Genomic DNA, 21,180 nt, shown 5'->3' on the forward strand with positions numbered 1-21,180 from the left:
TTTAAAGTACAGTACATAGCAAGGGCACAAATCTAAAACAAGAGAGAGTCCTAGGCTATGATTCAGTTGTTAGTGAGAAATCAAAGGAAGAATTCTGGATAGTCAATGTTAGCTCAATTCAGGAGCCAAAAAAAAAAAAAAAGGGGGTCGGGGAGTTAGGACATACAGTCTGACTTCACTTTGAATTTTCCTTGAAAAGGATGGTGATAGAATCTAGGAGTTCAGTACCTCAGTCACTATTCCCCATACCATTCCACCCAGACAGATGCAATGGGAACAGATGGGGCAAGGGGCAGACATATTCCTATTCAAGTAGAGGCTGGTTTGAAGTGTTGGCCCTTAAAGACGGACTATGTTTTTCTTTATATTGTTATGCAGCTCTAGCAGGTGTCTACGTGCCATTCATTGCTTTAGTTCTGCTTTGGCTACCCTGAAGGCTCAGACTGAAGTTTGACTTTCCCCAATCGAGCATTTATTGATATGTTGAAATCAAATTGGTGACTTTTAAACTGTGCAAAGGACATGAACCAAAATCTGTATCCAGATGCAAACTTGGCCTCTAGCATGCCTCCCTCTCTCCTCTTAACCGGCCATACCAAACCCCTGGATGTGAACACACCCAAAACTCCAGAAAAGTTCAGATCTGCTTCCAAGCTATGTAGCTCAGGGCTGTCTCCAACAAGTTTGCACACTGGTTGTAGGATGAAACATTGGTAGGGATCTCCTCGATGGGAATGCATTGGTCACTCTCTCCGTGCTGTACATCACTCGACTTACTCGACTGCACCATTCCCCGGTTCACGCTGTTACAGTCAACATCCTAAGGGTTTCTTGTATTCAGTTGAGCAAACACAGTCATTTGGCCTTTTTAAAGCAGAAACGGCCTCTAATTTTGCATGAATGAAACTGCCCATGTAACTAGTATTTGCACACATGTAAACTAGTATTTGCGCACACAAAATTAGAGACTATGCTGAAGCCATTCTAAAAGTTGTTTTCAAGGCAAGTATAATCTCATATGATCCTGTAATGTTTCTCTTATTTAGACTCACAGATTTAAAGGACCAGATTTTGTCTCTCCCTTGTATTTTTGCCCTCCAAATAGGTCCAAAACAAGGGGTAGCGTTTACTTGGCCTCCTGTATTCTAATTGTCCCTGGTTCTTTCAACAGACCCAATACAGCACCGATCACTCATGACAAACACATGGCTATAGGTAGAGACGGAAATTCAGATTAAAATACATGGACCATACCTATCGATCCCTAGGTCTGACCTGGGACAATCCCTTCACAGCTCAAGACATGAAAGGCCTTAGAAATATCAGTGCTGTGTGTTTTGGGGAGCAAGAATCGTGGAATAACAATTTTACCCCTTGGCTCACTTCCCAGCTGCGGCTTTCCAGGCACACACATGCAGTACACCTCACCCAAAGTCTATTGGCTGTTTTCACATTGTTTGCATTGTGTCTCTCATGTGTGAGCGTCTAACTTTCACTGAGACCTCAAGCTATAGTTTATGTTCCTTTTATTTGTTGAGTATTGTGAGCCAATAGTAGGACTGTGAAAAGTGCACAAAATGTAAACAAAACTAAAACTAACATGCTTTTTTTTTGTGGAATATCTACATTGAAAACCTCACTCGGGCCTCAGGGAAGACTTTTAAAGCATTGGCAAACTCATCCTGCTCATAACTCATGAAGTATAATTGCTGCCATTTCTCTTCTCTCATTCTTTATTACTTAGGATTTAGACACAAAATAGTAGCTGTGAGCTGGACTGCCCCGCTTTAGAAAAGCCTGCTGGGAGAGTGAAGGGGAAGCCAGCAAAACTGAGGTTTAATTCTTGTGGAACTATCCTGTCTGCTGTGAGAAGCATGGATTTGGGACCCCAGCCTCTCCCAGCCACACAGACTTTGGGAATTTGCAGGAAGAAAGACACCTTTATCAAAGAGACAGGAGATATTATGTAGAGAGAAGTGCATGTCCCTCTTCTTCCTGGCAGTACAGTTCCAGAAGGACCTGCTGTCTCTGGTTGGGCCCCTTTGCAGCCACACACCAGCCACTATAGAGGAGATCAAGCTCTTTTGCTTCATGCCTGGATGTGGGCATCGAAATCTCCAGGCTTTGCCGGAGACAGTGCTGCAGAGAGCACCTTCCCTGCTCTGCCCTCTCCTCTACACCACCCCACCCTTCCCCACAGCAGAGCTCCATTTGGGCTGAATGCTACAGCATCCACATTGTGCAAGTGAAGGGAGCATGGTGTCAGGGAGGTAATACTCCTTCCTTTCTAGGCAGGCCTTCCAAGCACTGAGGATCCCTGGGTGAGGGAAGAGATTATTCCAGCATTTATTCTGAACAGTGAAAACAGGATAAGCTATTTCAAAAAAATGTTGGGTTCTTTTTATTTGCTTCCTGGTTTTTGGGCCTTTAGGGTGCACTTGAATCACTTTTTCAAGCTTTTCTCTACAATCCTGAGTTAGAAACTTAGTGTTTTTAATCAATGAAAACAAATTCCCATGCAATCATAGGACTCCAGGAGCTGGGGCCTTAAGAAAAACACCAAATATTGTAAGACTTCTGATAAAATCATGAGAGTTGGCAACACTGCACCAATGCTTGATGCTAGACCTAGCACTGAGTCACAATGTGATATCATTGTGACCAAGGCCGTGGGAGCCCAATGGACTGAAAATCACTATTTAAACAAAATATTTATATCTTAAATAGTAAACATTTAAAGTTTACTCCTGTTCATTAGGAATCTGTTTATATTCTTCTCTATTTAGCTCCTATACAGTCTGCTACAAATTTGTGTCACATTTGACACCAAACTTCATTCAGCAGTAGGCTCAGAAATGCCAATTGGGATTAAAAATGTCTTTTAAAAATAATTCAGTTTACTCATCATGAGAAGTGCTCCTTAAATTATGAGATTTCAAAATGCAGGAGTCAGCAAAATGGTGCAGCTATCCTCAGTGTTAGCCCCCTATGCGTGACATCACAATTGGCTGCTTTTGAGGTCATAAAGAGAGCATGATGACTTCAGGTGGGAAATAGGCAGCAGGAGCAGATAAACGCATGAAAAGAGAATCTAATTCAGAAACTATTTCTAGTTGTGCAATAAAAAGGAAACAGCTCCCTTCCCCCAGGAATTTATGACATAAGTAGAGCTGTTATAACAAAACAGTCTTCAATATTTCCCATAAGGTATCAGTGGGTTTTTGAAAGGTTTCAGCTGTAATATCTAGATATTCATGTACTCCAGAGTTGTGAATCTGTGGTTTGATATATGCAAGGGGCTTGATCCAGCAAAGCACAGGTGTAGAATGCTGTGTATATAGGCACAGTTTGATTCTGCACCAATGAAGTTAATGAGACTTCTAAGTGATGAGCAGGAGGGGGAGGGAAGGAGAACCAGCACTGAACACAGTGTTTAAATGTTTTGCAGAAGCATAGCCAGAAGGCTCAAGACCTTGCAAGAGCAACATCTTAATTAGAGCACTGCTGTGCAGCCAAGCTACTCTTGCTAATAGTAGAAGAAAAGTCAAGGAAGGGAGCATGTAGTTAAGTGTCTCATTTGTACCCTGAGAATAATGTCTAACACTATGTCTCCTCAGACACAACCATTCCTTTTCTTCCACTACTTTTGAGTGCGTGCGAGCAGGACACAAAATGGACTTTCACTCAATGAGGAAGACTGTGCTTAGCCTCACAGTTACAGGGCTAACAACACTTCCTAGTCTCCCCAAGCACACCCTGTCAGGTCAAGGACTCTTAGCCATCTGCGGTATCTTAAGGTGGAATCACACAATTCTCCCATTCTCAGACCAGGCCCTGGGTTGCAGTCTCCCATGTATCAACCATGGTTTACTTTAGCAGGACTAACCTAGGCAAGTTCTGTTGCCTTCAGCAGCCATGAGAGTGGTTAATGCAGTGACCAAATAGCCTCCTTAAAGCAAAGTATCATTTAGTGTTAGAACATAAGCATTTAAGAGAAAACTTCTTAAAAACAATAAAACTGACTACATACTACTAGCTTACCACGGTCGAACCATCTTCCCTGCAAGGACCCTGGAGTGACCAACTCCTTATAGAGCTCTTCAACAGAGCCTCTCTCTGTGTCAGTTTGTCTCCCTGTCAGAGCTGACAACTCCCTAGACAGCCCTGGCAACCCCATCCTCTTCTTTTCCTCGGACGGCTTTTTAACTGTTCAGGGTTCTTTTGATCTCCAGCGATGTTCCCTCTAATTTTTGACGGGCTGTGTGCGCAAAAAATTTCTTCTGTGCAATTTTTTGTGCATGCAGTGTTTCGCCGTGTGCACGCGATTTAGGATCTGTGTGTGCATGCACACGCGCACAGCTTAGAGGGAACAGTGATCTCCAGGCCTCAAAGAACAGCTGTCTCCCTTCAGCCTAAAGCCTGGAAGCATGCCACTATCTTGTAATTGCCCCTGGTGTTGGCAGAGAGGCTGCTTATCTAGGACCACTGCCTTCCTATTTATTCTTCCCACCACCGCTCTTAAGCTAAACAAATACATTCATATAGGAGAGTCTTAGAACCTCAGCGTACAATAACTTCACTTCAACAACCAGGTCATATACCATGCTCATAAAATGGTTACCTCTCAGAGCTCAAAACATTCATGCTGCAAATCAGCGCTGTGTGTCACATTTAGTGCTTATCCTCCAGAGATAATTTTTAAAAACTTGCACCTATGTGTAACCTGCTCATTCTCCTGCTGGAGCACAACATTGCACATCCTGAACCACACTGCACAAGGATCAATGCTACAAGCAGAATGATATCTTCAAAATGGGAAGGCACTCAGCAGCATTGTGAGAGACTAACAATATCCTGGGCCAACCTTATGGAATTAAGACAAACTTTACTGAATTAAGTTAAACCTTATGTAATTAGGTTTAAAATCTTTGGGGTCCATTGTGTTAAAAATGCAATTGTGTATGTGTTACTGTGTGTAACTCTTCTAGTAAGAGGGGGACGCTAATGTACTTGCTCCATTAGCAACCCTTTGAAGCTACCCCTGGAGAGGTGCGCAGATACTAGTTCAGACTAGATTCTCCAGGGACCAACAGACAAAGAGAGGGTTTTTGGATAATAGCCTGGTTTCAAACTGGATCAGGGCCTCCTTCATGATCCAGCAAACAGACAAGAGTCCTGGTCCATGGAAGGCCCCAGTCCTTAGGAAAGGTTGGTAGGACTGACTAGGCTGATGGAGGCCCCATAAAACTAAGTACTTGTTTGGAACTAAAGCTATAATGAACTCAAAACCACAAGGAAACCCTTTGGGTGTTGAAGGGCTGCTCCTGCAGAGCCCATGTTAGGGTTGGGGTGGTCTCTTGTAAGCTTAATAACGTGTGGGTAGATTCTTTTATTGTTTTCTCTGTAGGGCTCTCACCTTAAGAATAAAATAGGGTTGCATAGGGAGTACTGCATGGTACCATATAATTGTGGACAGTCACACCGTTAATGGTGACGGAAGGGAAACAAAGCCAGTGTGCTTGGGCAGCCTGTCTCAGCTGGGAATAATTCAGTGAAGACAGGGACTAATTTAACCTGGAGATACCCGGTCAGAAGGGAGCGAGAGATGTTTCTCCACCTAAGAGAGGGGATGGCGAGGGGAGTTGGACACCTGAGAGTGAGTGCCCTTGCTGTACCAGAGAGAGGGGAAATACAAGTGCAGGTGCCATGAACAGCGACAAGCATGTTAAATAGCACTGTAAAGTGAGGAAAGCGGCTATTTCCAAAGGTGTGGAACAATGATAATACATGCAGAAGGAAAATAGAAAAAAAGAGTATGGAACAAGGAGTCAGAAATTTCAGTTAACTATTGCATGCAATGGAAGAATCTCTCTATTTTAACAGCATACAGAAGTGGTTAAATTTTAGTTAGGGATTACTACAAGCACAGATACTTAGAAGCAGAACTAAGTATGACAGGAGTGAGTGGGAGGGAAAGAACTTGGCTATAACAGCTCCCAAAGGAAAGTGTGCAGACTAAGGGTACATCTACACTGCAATAAACAACCCACATAACCGAGTCTCAGAGCCTGGGTCAATTCACTTGGGCTCACAGGGCTGTGGGGCTAAAAATAACCATGTAGACATTTGGGCTCGGTCTGGAACCCAGGTTCTGAGACCCACCCCCTTGTGGGGTTTCATCCCAAACCCAAAAGTCTACACTGCTATTTTTAGCCCTGCAATCCTGAGTCAGATGACCTGGACCAGCTGCAGCTGTGCTGCAAGTCTTTTACTGCAGTGTACATGTACCTTAAGAGGACTAAAATATATATTTAGCTGGACGAGCAATATGCCTTTCACAAATGCTTGACAGAGTATTTTACAAATGGTTAATCTAGCCCAGATTATGTCTACATAGGATTAAATACCGCTTATTTAAAAGTTAAAAGAGACCCCCTCTGGTCTCACAAACAAACAATATGCATTTTATGACCTTTCTTAAAAGTTAAGCATAGGAAATGAAGCACGAACTCCTATATTCCACATTAAGGCTGTGATAAAGCACAACAGAAGACAGGAAATTCAAAGCTACGGCTGACACCCCATCCTCAATAGGGCTGGGTTGCTTTGTGAATGAAAGTGAAAGCATCATTCTTATATTCAAATTTCCTGGTTTTTTTGTTTTGAGTCATATATGTATAATGTTATTGAAGCAAAGTTTCTCTGCAGCCTTTGGAAGAAATATGTCCATGCAGATCTCACTGGTGTATGTCACACATCAAGCTACATGATACACAGTGGTTTCAGTCTGAAGACTGTCCTGCAGTTGTACTCATTCTGTGGGTACATTACAGTTTTTGAAGACTGTACTCGGTACAGTTTTCCATGCGCTGAGAGCATTCGTACCTTTGTGGTGCGCATTACAGAAACACACACACACTTACTTACACATTTATAATGATACCTAATTATAAAAAAAATATTCCTTTTTGATCGCAGGAAATTGCATATTGTGAGAATAATTAAACACTTCCCAAGCATCCTTCTTAGGAAGTGCTCATTGGCTCATTTTTCTGATATTCCAGAAAGAGTTCACCCAGCATAGAGGAGAGGAATGGTGTTCTTGTAGTTGAGGCACAGGACTGAGAGAGTCTGGTGTTTGGGGTTCTGTTCTCATCTCTACCACGGACTTCCTGTGTGACCTGGAGCAAATCACTCAAGCTAGCATTTTTAACACACTTTAACTAATTTTGGGTGCAACAATTTTGGGATAACTATCTTGAGGCACCTACATCCAGATCCTCAAGAGATCCCTAAATACTTTTGAGGATCCGGGCCTTAGATTTTCAGAGACGGCAGAAAGCTGCAGATCTTATTTACTTGCACAGCAGCTGCAACTGCTAAGCACTCTGGAAAAAATCAGACCCAAAGTGTCTCAAGTTGGTCAACCAAAATTACTGGATGCATTTGAAAATTCTGACCTGAACGTCTTTGTGTCACAGTTTCCTCGACTGTAAGTGGGAATAATAGATTTCCCTACCGCACAGGGATTTGGAGAGAGGCTCATGCACCAATGTTGGTAAAAATATACTATGTTTTCTTGATGAGAAGGTATAATCCAAGGGTATGTCTTCACTACGTGCCGGATCGGCGGGCAGCGATCCATCAGCAGGGATCGATTTATCGGCGTCTAGTCTAGACGCAATAAATAGACCCCCGAGCACTCTCCCGTCAACTCCTGTACTCCAGCGCCGCGAGAGGCACAGGCAGAGTTGACAGGGGAGCGGCAGCAGTCAACTCACCGTGGCAGACACACCACAGTAAGTCGATCTAAGTAAGTCGACTTCAGCTACGTTATTCACAGTGTAGACCAGGGCTAATAGAAAAGTACTGTGTTATTAAGTGGATCTATTTCTCTCTTCCAAGTGTTTTGGTTAGGGTTGCCAACCCTCCAGGATTGGCCTACAATCTCCTGGAAGCATCACTGATCTCCCGATGACAACTGAAAGCAACGTGGGAGATTTTAATAGGATATATTAAGAAAATGAAATTATGTCATGCTGGGGAAAAAATCTCCCAGAATAGCTTCAGTCAGAGTTGGTAACCCTAGTTTTGGTTTGGGTGAGGTGCCCCCCATGAGTTTGGGGTACACATGTGATGTCAACACAAAAGAGATAAGGTGGGTGAGTTATTCCTCTAATATCCTGGGATCAACAAAACTACAACAACACTGCAAACAACATATAAACACGAAGTAATTTTCAACCAAACCACCAGTTCTGCCTTGCTTTATGGGAAAAACCTTGTGAAACTTGATGGCTCTGAAGTTTTCACCCAACGCCTGATGAAGATCTGCTTGAAACTTGCCTGGCCAAACAGTTGGTGAACTTTGATAAACGTTGCCTGAGTTTCAGTTCTTGTTATGAATATTTTTCACAGTTCTAGGTCGGTGAAATTAATGGGCCTGATTCTGATTTCACTTCCACCCTAATACTTTGGGAGTAAGTTCACTGATTTAAATGAGATCAGAATCAGGCCCAAAAGACTGGATGTTAGATTTTTAAAAAAGAAAATCAAAAGGACTCCTAAAATATAACCCTGAGTGGGCTGCATCTGTTCCCATAAAACTTAAAGTGTCGCATTCCTGCACTGATAATACTTCATAATTATGATGCACCAGACACATAAATGGCATATGTAAGACCTAAAAAGATTTTGGCTCAGATTATGCGGTTTAGAGTAAGAAAATTATAGTGCTGCTGTTTAACATTTTTTTTTAACTCTGATAGAAGAGCGCATACTACTGTTTCTAGATTTTTTTCAACCATGATTCCTCATTGAGCTCCTTCACCAATGCACCCCAGAATCCATGGTGCCAGTTTTTGCAGCACTTCTAGGTACTGACTCTTGTACCTCCCTTGATTTATGGGGTGCTTCATGAATCTGAGGACTTTATTCTTTGTCTGATGTCATCAATCTAGCCATCTATGATTGGAAATGACCGAATAAATTTACTTCAGCGAAAGGAATAAGGGAGGGATGTGATTCACATGTTGAGAATCTCTACTATTCCCATACGAGACATATGTATACACACATGCATATCGTTGACTAACCCGCCTGAAACTTTTATAAAACTTTCCATAAACATCCAGCATATCCATGGGACTCATATTTATCAGTTACACAAATCACTGTTGTAAAGACCCACAGGTGCCCTAGAAAAATGAGTATTTAAATGCATTAACCAGGCAATTGTGCTTCTAACCTGGCAGCAGTTATGCACACATGCATATGCACTGATTTATACACATGTACAAATACTTACTTTCCATATGCAATGAGTGCATTTGTATTTTTGTGGGTGCACTGTTACCATGTTTAAAAATCTGATCCTCCCTTATTTTAAAAAAAGTGGGCTCCCACTACAAAATTTGGATCCAGAGTTCAAGCACTAAAATTCAGGGGTGCTTGTTTCAGCTCAGTATAAACATAGGGACATTTGCAAAATTTGGTCCTTTGCTTAGATTTTGAACTTCTCCAAATTTCAGCAGAAGTGGGGGAGGGGAGATCTAGAATTATATTTTGGGCACATCGCTAAAAACATTCTTATAAGGCAGGGGTCGGCAACCTTTCAGAAGTGGTGTGCTAAGTCTTCATTTATTCACTTTAATTTAAGGTTTCGCGTGCCAGTAATACATTTTAACGTTTTTTAGAAGGTCTCTCTCTATAAGTCTATATATCATATAACTAAACTATTGTCGTATGTAAAGTAAACAAGGTTTTCAAAATGTTTAAGAAGCTTCATTTAAAATTAAATTAAAATGCTGACCTTACGCCGCTGGCCCGCTCAGCCCGCTGCCAGCCCTGGGATTCCGTTCACCTAGGCCAGCAGCAGGCTGAGCGGGGCCTGTTGCCGGGACCCTGGCTAGCAAGGGGCTGGCAGCCAGAACCCCAGACCGGCAGCGGGCTGAGCGGGGCCAGCGGCTGGGACCCGGCAGGCAGCAGCGTGCCATTAAAAATCGGCTCGCATGCCATAGGTTGCCGGCCCCTGTTATAAAGGTACTACAGCATTGGTCTAAAACATTAGTTTGCAATAAAATGAATTGTTCTAATATTATAGAATTCTATATAGTTTATTTTCTGAAGGCTGTATGTACCTCTTTTCCTGATCCACCCTAGTTAATCTAACTTGGAAAATTAATTGTATTGGAATAAAGACTTATTTTACCAAAAAGGAAATTCTCTGTCAATCTCTGATGGGCCAACAAGCTTTTGTGGCAGCTCTGTTCAGAGCTTGTTGACTGTAAAGAAAAACTTCGAAAACTGTGAAAAATCTTTTTGCAAACAGTTTCATTGATACACCGCAATGTTTGAATGACAGATTCGATGGGAATAGCATGAGAAAGAAATTATTCACTTTCATAATCCATCAGCTCAGTTAAAATAGTAAATTGCTCTCCTCAAAGTAAAGTTAGACTGAAACTTAATCCTTTGGGAGCAAAATCACTTTGAATGGATTTGGGAGGGAAAATACACAACCTTCTCAAATTCAGCAGCATGGAGGGCTATATTTGTTTCTGTCAGGTTGGATGCATCTAATTCCCACCATTAATGGAAATTATAAACAATGCATTGAGAAGAGGACATAGCTCATAAAAACAAGTTTTTGAATGATATCCAAGAGATGTGGGGAAGGGGGCGAATGAGGCTGTTCACAAACTTCTCTTCACTGCAGGAGGTGTTACCAGGTTTAAAGTAAAATAAAATTTGTGGGTGAAATCCAGCCCCTATTGAAGTAAGTGGGTATTTTACCATAACTTCAGTGGGACGTGGTTTCACTCCATAACCAAACCCTTTAAAAGGCCCAATGGGCCAAAGGGCCCTGTCACTACCATTGACTCTAGAACACGAACACAAGGAAGTTACATTTGTACACCATGTTGTAAAACTGCTTTCTTCTAGGGTACATTCTCACGTAGATGCCTGTGGAATCCGGCATACATGACACTCACATTTAAAGGCTAGCATCACTCTGACACTAACAAATATGCATACGTGCATACAAGAAAAAACACTTCTTACTGCCTGCAATGGATTCTTTTAGTCACTGCACAATGTGCTTCAGTTGTCTGCACCAAAAGGCCTGGCATTACAGCATGACGCAAGGATATTCTCAAAAAAAGAGAGCTCAGTGTGAAGGAACTTGCCTGGCTAAAATATTTAGTCTACCTGTCTGAAGGTGTGAGAGAGAAAGCAGTCTGTTCTAGGTTGGTTATGAAGTATAATACTGGATGTTTAGGCAGAACAACACTGTAGTTAAGCTCATACTGTGAACTGTATGGATAGAGTTGATTTTTTTTAAAACATATCTACCTGCGTGGAAAATACTTAATGAAAAAGCATTCTTTTATGATGGTCACTGTTTCCATAACCCACTGTCTCCTGCATGCCCCAAGCTGAAGATAATGACTGATTATCTCCTACATACTCTTAAGACTACCTTAACAGTTCTTTCTCAGGTTTCAGAGTAACAGCCGTGTAAGTCTGTATTCGCAAAAAGAAAAGGAGTACTTGTGGCACCTTAGAGACTAACCAATTTATTTGAGTATAAGCTTTCGTGAGCTACAGCTCACTTCATCGGATGCATACTGGGGAAAGTGTAGAAGATCTTTTTATACACACAAAGCATGAAAAAATACCTCCCCCACCCCACTCTCCTGCTGGTAATAGCTTATCTAAAGTGATCACTCTCCTTACAATGTGTGTGATAATCAAGTTGGGCCATTTCCAGCACAAATCCAGGTTTTCTCCCCACCCCCACAAACCCACTCTCCTGCTGGTAATAGCTTATCTAAAATGACCACTCTCCCAGGATTTGTGCTGGAAATGGCCCACCTTGATTATCATACACATTGTAAGGAGAATGATCACTTTAGATAAGCTATTACCAGCAGAAGAGTGGGGTGGGGGGAGGTATTTTTTCATGCTTTGTGTGTATAAAAAGATCTTCTACACTTTCCACAGTATGCATCCGATTGAAGTGAGCTGTAGCTCACGAAAGCTTATGCTCAAATAAATTGGTTAATCTCTAAGGTGCCACAAGTACTCCAGTTCTTTCTCAATAGCCCAACAGTTCTTAAAGTCAGCATGTGCATTCTTCAGATGTCTTTTTAAAAAGAAAAATTCCAATTAGAAGTGCAAGGGAAAACCAACCAAAAGTCTGCAAAACAATTACTTCTGTAAAAGGAGGTGTTGTGTGGAGAAAGGAGGACTGAGAAACACACCACTTGCTCAGATGAATCAGGAAAACCTTTCTTGGAAGAACTCAAAATCAGACACACATTCCCTCTGACTCATAATTTTTGTTCAACTGTCTTTTCTTTGTAACAATTAAAAAATTTTAAAAGCAAAATGTGGCTACACTTCATGAGTTTTTACATGGTATAGTTCAGCTAGAGACATGATATAGTATGGTACCATATGGAAGGTACCTACTTTCTGTGGTATCTTATAAAGGATTAATGGGACTAGATCTTCAGCTGGTATGAATCAGTGTAGCTCCACTGACTCCCATGGTGCTACACCAAGTTACACTAGTTCAGGATCTGGACCAATACATCTATTTGAGGGTAACTGGATTGTTCCAGAGGCTGGCCGTGGCACATATTAATCCTTCATTTGTAGGTCACAGATTCAAATCCAGCTGTGGTAAAGTAGCAACTGGTGGTGGAGTAACATTGTATATTAACGATAAGGTAGACTGTAAAGAAATTAGAAGTGATGGAATGGATAAGACAGAGCCTGTTTGGGCCAAAAAGCACGTTGCAGGAGAAAACTTCTAGAGGTTCCCCTAGGATAGTGCTTCCCCCAGGATCAATTTGGACATGGATTGAGACCTCTTTAATGTTTTTAATTAAATAAATGCTACTGGGAATTGTGTGATTATGGGAGACTAAATTCTTAGAAACAGATTGGAGGATAAGTGCTACTAATAGTAGGGCCCAGATTTTCCTGGAGATCATAGCTGACACAATTCTTCACCAAATAGTTGCCAAACCAACAAAAGGTGATGCCATTTTAGATTTGGTATTGGTGAGTAGTAAGGACTTCACATAAGAATTGGTTGTAGGGGACAAGCTTGGTTTGAGCGACCATGAGCTAATTCAGTTTAAACTAAATGAAAGGATAAAAAAAAAAAGTTTGCAACTAGGGTCCTTGATTCCAAAAGGGCAAACGATTAAAAAAAGGGATGGGGGGGAATTAGCTAGGGAAGTGGACTGGACTAAAAAACGCAATGTAATGCCAAGCCTCCTCCACATTCAGATCTTTAAGTCAAAGTTGCAGAAACTATCTGAATCCTGAATCCCAAGCAAGAGGAAAAATATTGTGGGGAAGGGATGCTCATCCAGCTTGATCTGCAACCATCTCAAACAGGTGATTAAGAAAAAGCAAAAAGAAAAGGAGTACTTGTGGCACCTTAGAGACTAAGTACACTTAGAGAAACAGTTTCCACGGTATGCATCCGATGAAGTGAGCTGTAGCTCACGAAAGCTCATGCTCAAATAAATTGGTTAGTCTCTAAGGTGCCACAAGTACTCCTTTTCTTTTTGCGAATACAGACTAACACGGCTGTTACTCTGAAACCTGTCATTATGCAAGGCACTGCATTTAGCCGTATGGAGTGGAAATCTATCAACTGCATGAAAAAACTTGTACAGATACAGACAGACATCATCTTCCTTTCCAAAGGCAGTTTCCACGGTATGCATCCGATGAAGTGAGCTGTAGCTCACTAAAGCTCATGCTCAAATAAATTGGTTAGTCTCTAAGGTGCCACAAGTACTCCTTTTCTTTTTGCGAATACAGACTAACACGGCTGTTACTCTGAAACCTAAGAAAAAGCAGAAATCCTACAAGGAATGGAAGATGGGATGGATTAGCAAGGAAAGCTACCTCTTGTAGGTCAGAAAGTGCAGGGGAAAAGTGAGAACTGCCAAAAGCCAAGCAAAGTTAGACCTTGCAAAGGAAATTAAAACCAACAGTAAAAGAATATAAATATATATTTATATATTTTTATTTATATACATATAAATAAAAAGAAAACAAGGAAAGAAGAAGTGGGACCGCTAAACACTGAGGATGGGGTGGAGATTAAAGATAATCTGGGCATTGCCCAACACCTAAACAAATACTTTGCCTCAGGTTTTAATAAGGCTAATGAAGAGTTTATAGGTAGTGGCAGAGTGGCTAATGAGAACAAGGATATAGGAGTAGAAATTACCACGTCCAAGGTGGAACTCAAACAGCTTAATGGGACTAAATTGGGGGGCCTGGATAATCCCCATCCAAGAATATTAAAGGAACTGGCACATGAAATTGCAAGTCCAACAGCAAGGATTTTTAATGAATCCATAAACTTGGGGGGGTCATACTCTATGACTGGAGAATCGCTAATATAGCTCCTATTTTTAAGAAAGGAAAAAAAGTGAGCTGGGAAACTACAGGCCTGTTTGACCTCAATTGTATGCAAGGTCTTAGAACAAATTTTGAAAGAGAAAGTAGTTAAGGGCATAGAGGTAAACAGTAATTGGGATAAAATACAACATGGTTTTACAAAAGGTAGGTCATGCCAGACCAACCTGATCTCCTTCTTTGAGAAGAGAACTGATTTTTTAGACAAAAGAAATGCAGTAGATCTAATTGACCTGGATTTCAGTAAGGCATTTGAGGCATGGGGAATTATTAGTTAAATTGGAGAAGATGTTGATTAATATGAGAATTTAAAGTGGATAAGGAATGGGTTAACGGAGAGACTACAGCAGGTGATACTGACAGGTGAATTATCAGGCTGGAGGGAGGTTGCCAGTAGAGTTCCTCAGGGATCGGTCTTGGGACCAATTTTATTTAACATTTTTATTAATGATCTAGGCAAAAAAAAGTTGAGTGTGCTAATAAAATTTGTGGATGACACAAAGTTGGAAGGTATTGTCAATACTGAGGAGGAACAGAATATCACATAAGAAGATCTGGACAACCTTAAACTGGAGTAACAGAAACTGGACAAAATTTAATAGTGCAAAGTGCAACGTCATGCACTTAGGGGTAAACAAGAACTATGAGCTGCCAATGTGATGCAGCCATGAAAAAGTGAAGTCCTAGGATGCATCAGGCGAGCTATTTCCAGCAGAGAGAGAGAAAAGCGTTAGCACCATTATACAAGGCACCGGTGAGACCTCATCTGGAATACTGCATGCAATTCTGGTCTCCCATGTTTAAGAGAGACGAATTCAAACTGGATCAGGTGCAGAGAGTGGCTACTAGGATGATCCAAGGAATGGAAAACCTACCTTATGAGAGGAGACTCAAAAAGCTGGGCTTGTTTAGCCTAACCAAAAAATGAAGGCTGATGGAAGATATGATTCCTCTATACAAATACATCAGAGGGATAAATACCAGGGAGAGAGAAGGGTTATTTAAGTTAAGTGCCAATGTGGACAAGAATAAATGGATATAAACTGGCCATTGTTAAGTTTAGGCTTGAAATTCGATAAAGTTTTCTAACCATCAGAGAAGAGAAGTTGTGGAACAGCCTTCCAAGGGGACCAGTGGGGAAAAAAACCTAACTGGCTTCAAGACTGAGCTTGATAAGTTTATGGAAGGGATGGGATGACAGGCTGCCCACAATGGCATGTAGCCAATCTCCAATGGCCAGTGATGGGACACTAGATGGGGAGGGCTCCGAGTTACTATAGAGAATCTTTTCCCAGGTGTCTGGCTGGTGGGTCTTGCCAACATGCTCAGGATCTAGCTGATCACCGTACGTGGAGTTAGGAAGGAATTTCTTCCTGGGTCAGATTGGCAGAGACCCAGGGGAGGGAGGGCGGGGGGAGGATCCCCTTCCTCTTCAACATGGGGCTTGGGTCACTTGCCGGTTTAAACTAGTGTAAATGGTGGATTCTCTATAACTTGAAGTCTTTAAATCATGATTTCAGGACTTCAGTAACTCAGCCAGAGATTATAGTTCTATTACAGGAGAGGCTGAGTGAGGTTCTGTGGCCTACAATGTGCGGGAGGTCAGATCAGATGATCATGCATGAGAGGAAAGTGATCAGGAACAGCCAGCATGGATTCGCCTTTTATGATGAGATTACTGGTTCTGTGGATGAAGGGAAAGCAGTGGATGTATTGTTTCTTGACTTTAGCAAAGCTTTTGACACGGTCTCCCACAGTATTCTTGTCAGCAAGTTAAGGAAGTATGGGCTGGATGAATGCACTATAAGGTGGGTAGAAAGCTGGCTAGATTGTCGGGCTCAACGGGTAGTGATCAATGGCTCCATGTCTAGTTGGCAGCCGGTATCAAGTGGAGTACCCCAAGGGTCGGTCCTGGGGCCGGTTTTGTTCAATATCTTCATAAATGATCTGGAGGATGGTGTGGATTGCACTCTCAGCAAATTTGCGGATGATACTAAACTGGGAGGAGTGGTAGATACGCTGGAGGGGAGGGATAGGATACAGAAGGACCTAGACAAATTGGAGGATTGGGCCAAAAGAAATCTGATGAGGTTCAATAAGGATAAGTGTAGGGTCCTGCACTTAGGATGGAAGAATCCAATGCACCGCTACAGACTAGGGACCGAATGGCTAGGCAGCAGTTCTGCGGAAAAGGACCTAGGGGTGACAGTGGACGAGAAGCTGGACATGAGTCAGCAGTGTGCCCTTGTTGCCAAGAAGGCCAATGGCATTTTGGGATGTATAAGTAGGGGCATAGCGAGCAGATCGAGGGATGTGATCGTTCCCCTCTATTCGACATTGGTGAGGCCTCATCTGGAGTACTGTGTCCAGTTTTGGGCCCCACACTACAAGAAGGATGTGGATAAATTGGAGAGAGTCCAGCGAAGGGCAACAAAAATGATTAGGGGTCTAGAACACATGACTTATGAGGAGAGGCTGAGGGAGCTGGGATTGTTTAGCCTGCAGAAGAGAAGAATATGGGGGGATTTGATAGCTGCTTTCAACTACCTGAAAGGGGGTTCCAAAGAGGATGGCTCTAGACTGTTCTCAATGGTAGCAGATGACAGAACGAGGAGTAATGGTCTCAAGTTGCAGTGGGGGAGGTTTAGATTGGATATTAGGAAAAACTTTTTCACTAAGAGGGTGGTGAAACACTGGAATGCGTTACCTAGGGAGGTGGTAGAATCTCCTCCCTTAGAGGTTTTTAAGGTCAGGCTTGACAAAGCCCTGGCTGGGATGATTTAACTGGGAATTGGTCCTGCTTCGAGCAGGGGGTTGGACTAGATGACCTTCTGGGGTCCCTTCCAACCCTGATATTCTATGATTCTATGATGGTCCCTTCTGGCCTTAAAGTCTATGAGAAACTGGAAACTTTTTCTAAGCTTTTGGTGGCCTACATGAAATGACTTGATGGTCTCCATAAAGTTCATAGTGGACTAATGATAAGATCACAGAAACACCATTTCAACTGATACCCAGAGGGGAGGGAGGCTCAGCATTAAATGAACATGGAAGCTGAAAAACCTGTTCAATGTTGGGCAAATCGCAGTGTGGGGAAACGTGCTCTGCTGCTACTGTATGCGTTCACTAACAACAGGAGCTGACTCTCTGGAGCTGTCAGTCTGGCACTTTTCACAAACACTGCATTAACTGAGAACATCCATTTAACAGAACGGTCCTTAAAACACAAAAAATGCTTAAGCTTTCCAAATTCAACAACATGGTAATTTAAACAAAAAGAAACTCTCCATGGGAAAGGATACATTTTTAAAATTCTGTGGATGCAAAATTTTATAGCCCATACATATTTGAAATGTCCTTTATAGGGGTTAGTCAGCAGAGTGGCTTAACTCTTTGTTGCTTCTGGAGATACTAATCCAAATTCTGACTTAGGACACAAGTAAAACCACCTTTTGGTGCTAAACAAATACCTGATGATTCTCAGGGTTTAAGGCCCGAAAGGACCTTTCATCTCGTCGGACCCTCCTGCATAACTCAGGATAGGAGCCAAAACCAGCAGTTTCTGCATCAAGCCCACAACTTCTGTTTGAGCCATTGTTTACCTTTTAAGAAGATAGCCAGTCTTGATTTAAAGATTTCAAATGATGGAAAAATCTATCCAGTCTCTAGATAAGTTGTTCTAATGGTTAATTACCTTCACTGTTAAAAAAAAAAAAATTGCACATTTGTATTCTGAATTTGTCTAGCTTCAGCTTCCAATCATTGGAACGGATGCTTGTCCACTTCAGCGATTCTCTACACAATCCATACTGAGCGTCAGTCCAATGATACTCTGCTACTGGCCCCGTGCCCACCCCTAGCCTTTGCCCCCTTACCTCTGTCTGGGTTCCCCCCTGGAGACACAACACTGCTCCCAGCCCCAGCTGGGGGGAGAGGTGTGGACGGGATAAGGGGGCTGGCTTTCAGGGTTCCAGCGCCACTGGGGGTATGCACTCGTCCAAGTTATCTGTTCCTCCATTTAATGAGCACAAAATGCATGATTTTTTAAAATAAAGTTCACATTTTATGGGAAGGAAGACAGTTATCTTGGTGGGTATGGTCCATGCCAGACTACAGCTGGGGGGGGGGGGGGGGGAGGAGGAGGAAAATGTAGATGCCAGTTTCTTCTACTTTGATGCATGTGGTGAGTGGTAGTAGCAGAGATGTATCAACATTAGCTTTGAAGGTTAAGATACTTTATAATGATTGCAAATGAACAATGGTCTGCTCATAGCATTCACCCCCAACCTTCACCAACCAGGACAGAGACCAGTGTTTCCAATTTGACACCACTGGTAAGCACATGTGACAAAACACACTGCACTTAACACCTGCAAAAATAGCAAAGTTCGAGGAAGTACAACTCAGCTGCACAATACAATATCCATCAAAAGAGCCATGATAGAAAAGAGCCATAAAATGGTCAAGTAACACAAGGCAGGGCCACCTTGCACCAGCGCTGCTCCTTGATGACTCATAACACATCGAAGCTCTTAAGTGGGGAGAAATGGAGAAACAGATTAGTCCTGTGTCTTGTTTAACTTGGCACAGTATAGGAGAGGAGAAACAATGCAAGACTGACTGGGCTTCCTGATGGCCTTGGAGCTTTCATCCAGAAATTCTGATGAGGAATTACTGTGCCACCACCATGGCACCATCCTTCCCTCCCTTGGCCAACAGGGATGCCGCCCATCAGAGATCCACACTGATGGAGCTCCATAGGGTTGAAGGGGTGGAGGAGGAAGGGGTTGCTGCAGGGCAGGCGCTGTGCTCCAAAACACAGTCCCCCTCCAGAGTGTGGTATTTCCTTGTGGAAATATGAAGAGGAAAGAAATTATGTTGGCTTGAGCTGCGAACCAATCAATGAGAGGTAAATGAGACAGTGGAGCAGCAGTCACCTCTACATGACAGCTCTTCTGCATCCTCATATATTACAGCATTCCTAATCATGATCAATAGGGTTGATGAAGCTGTGGCCTCCAAAATCCACAGCCCACCATATCCCTCCCATAAAGAGGATGGTTCAAGAAAAATCCACAAGATAAATCTCGAAGATTTCCTTCTCTGATCATGGACCCATCCTATGCGGTCTTCAGCAGGCACTGTGTGTGTGTGGGCGGGGGGAGGGCGGTGTTGGCATCAAGACACCCACAGCCATGCTGCAAGATTTCCATGGAGTCAAGTTGGGAATAAGGGCTCTTATAATATGTTCCCACAGGAAAAGGGGGGGGGGGGGCGCAATTACAATGTAATCACTGAAAACATAAAGAAGAAGTTTTTTATATTTTTATATTGCTTCACATTTTGGGCCAAAGGAAAACACAAGTCACCTTGTAGTCATGTAATGCCTTACTCAAAATAACAGAGAAGTGCTACTCTGGGCTAATTACTAGTTCCAGAATGAATGGAAGCAAAATTACTGTACTTTGCACCTATCAAGATCAGCCTCAAAATTGCAAACTTGGAGCAATTTCTGTCCACCCAAGGAATATTTTAAAAGACTAGGCAATCTGAGAAAAAACTAAGTGAAAAAGTACTAATTACACCACATCATAATTCCCTCTCCATACATCTATTTTTTTAAAAAAAGCAAATAAAATACTTAGACATACCAACAAGCACTTCAAGATCTAAGGGGGAAAGTGCTAAGTATTATTATTATGATGGCTTCAGATATACTCCAAACCCAAAACTCGCAAACAAGTTCTGTGAAGTTGGGAGATAGAGATGTCTCTTTCATGGGCATAAAAAATATATATAAATATAAGGACCAGTCCTGCTAGGCATTAAGTGATTTCAGCTCCCACCTAAGTCCATGAGTATGACTACATAGCAGCTGGGAGCAAACCTCTCACCCTGGTACATATATTTGCAGCTAGTGCACTAAAAATAGCAGTGTGGACATTGCCGCATCAGCTGAGACTCAAGTTCGCCGCCTGAGCTCAAGTTCATGCTACCCCATGGCTCTGAGCTCAAGCGGCGAGCCTGTGCCTCTCCCAGTGTGGCAACATCTACACAGCTAATATTTAGCACGCTAGCGCAAGCCCCACTAGCACAAGTCTATCTACCTGAGCTGGGAAGCTCACTCCCAAGCTGCAGTATAGACAGGTCCTAAGGGGTTTTCTAGATTAATGAGCAACTTTTATCGCCAACAATGTCAAAAGTCACTAGTGGCTTTGGGTGCCTGATGTGAGAAACTTTGAAGGGTATGATTTTCAGAAAGTACTGAGCCATCCATCGTCTGAAAATTAAGCTCATTTCAAGTATCTCAAAACCACACAAGGTGTTAAAATGTGGAGGCACCCAAAATCCTTAGTCACTTTGAAGAACCTTGGTCAAGAGTTTCTATTTTTGCCCCTGAAAATGGCTGAATTACTAGCGGGTTATGGTTTCCATCTGTGGACTGTTCCAAACTTCACTTTCTTGTACGATCTATAATACTAAAAATTGCATTAAAAATGCACTTACTGTAGTTAGTGAAATGAGCTATGAAAATTCCTACCCTCAACCTCTTGTCATCCAGAAATTGCAGACACCCCAAAAGTCTGAAAACAGGTATGCGGACTCATACACTTTTAGTGCTGGAATACTGACAGCAGGAAAATTGATAATGGCTTATCTACCCCTCAGGTCTGAAATACCTAGACTCAATGGAATCACAGGTTAATTTCTGGCAGAGCAGACTCA

The 21,180-nt window shown here is 42.3% G+C and overlaps 2 protein-coding genes across 4 annotated transcripts in view; one reads left to right on the forward strand and one right to left on the reverse strand.

Annotated features, from left to right (window-relative positions):
* The window catches only part of GADL1 (glutamate decarboxylase like 1), a 244,640-nt gene that overhangs the window by 167,200 nt on the left and 56,260 nt on the right, over nucleotides 1-21,180 (forward strand). The gene's annotated exons all lie outside the window — the stretch shown is intronic.
* TGFBR2 (transforming growth factor beta receptor 2) overlaps nucleotides 1-21,180 on the reverse strand; it is a 79,290-nt gene that overhangs the window by 49,766 nt on the left and 8,344 nt on the right. The window lies entirely within an intron of this gene.

This window comes from Caretta caretta, chromosome 2 (assembly GCF_965140235.1).
Source record: "Caretta caretta isolate rCarCar2 chromosome 2, rCarCar1.hap1, whole genome shotgun sequence".
Classification (NCBI taxonomy): Eukaryota; Metazoa; Chordata; order Testudines; family Cheloniidae; genus Caretta; species Caretta caretta.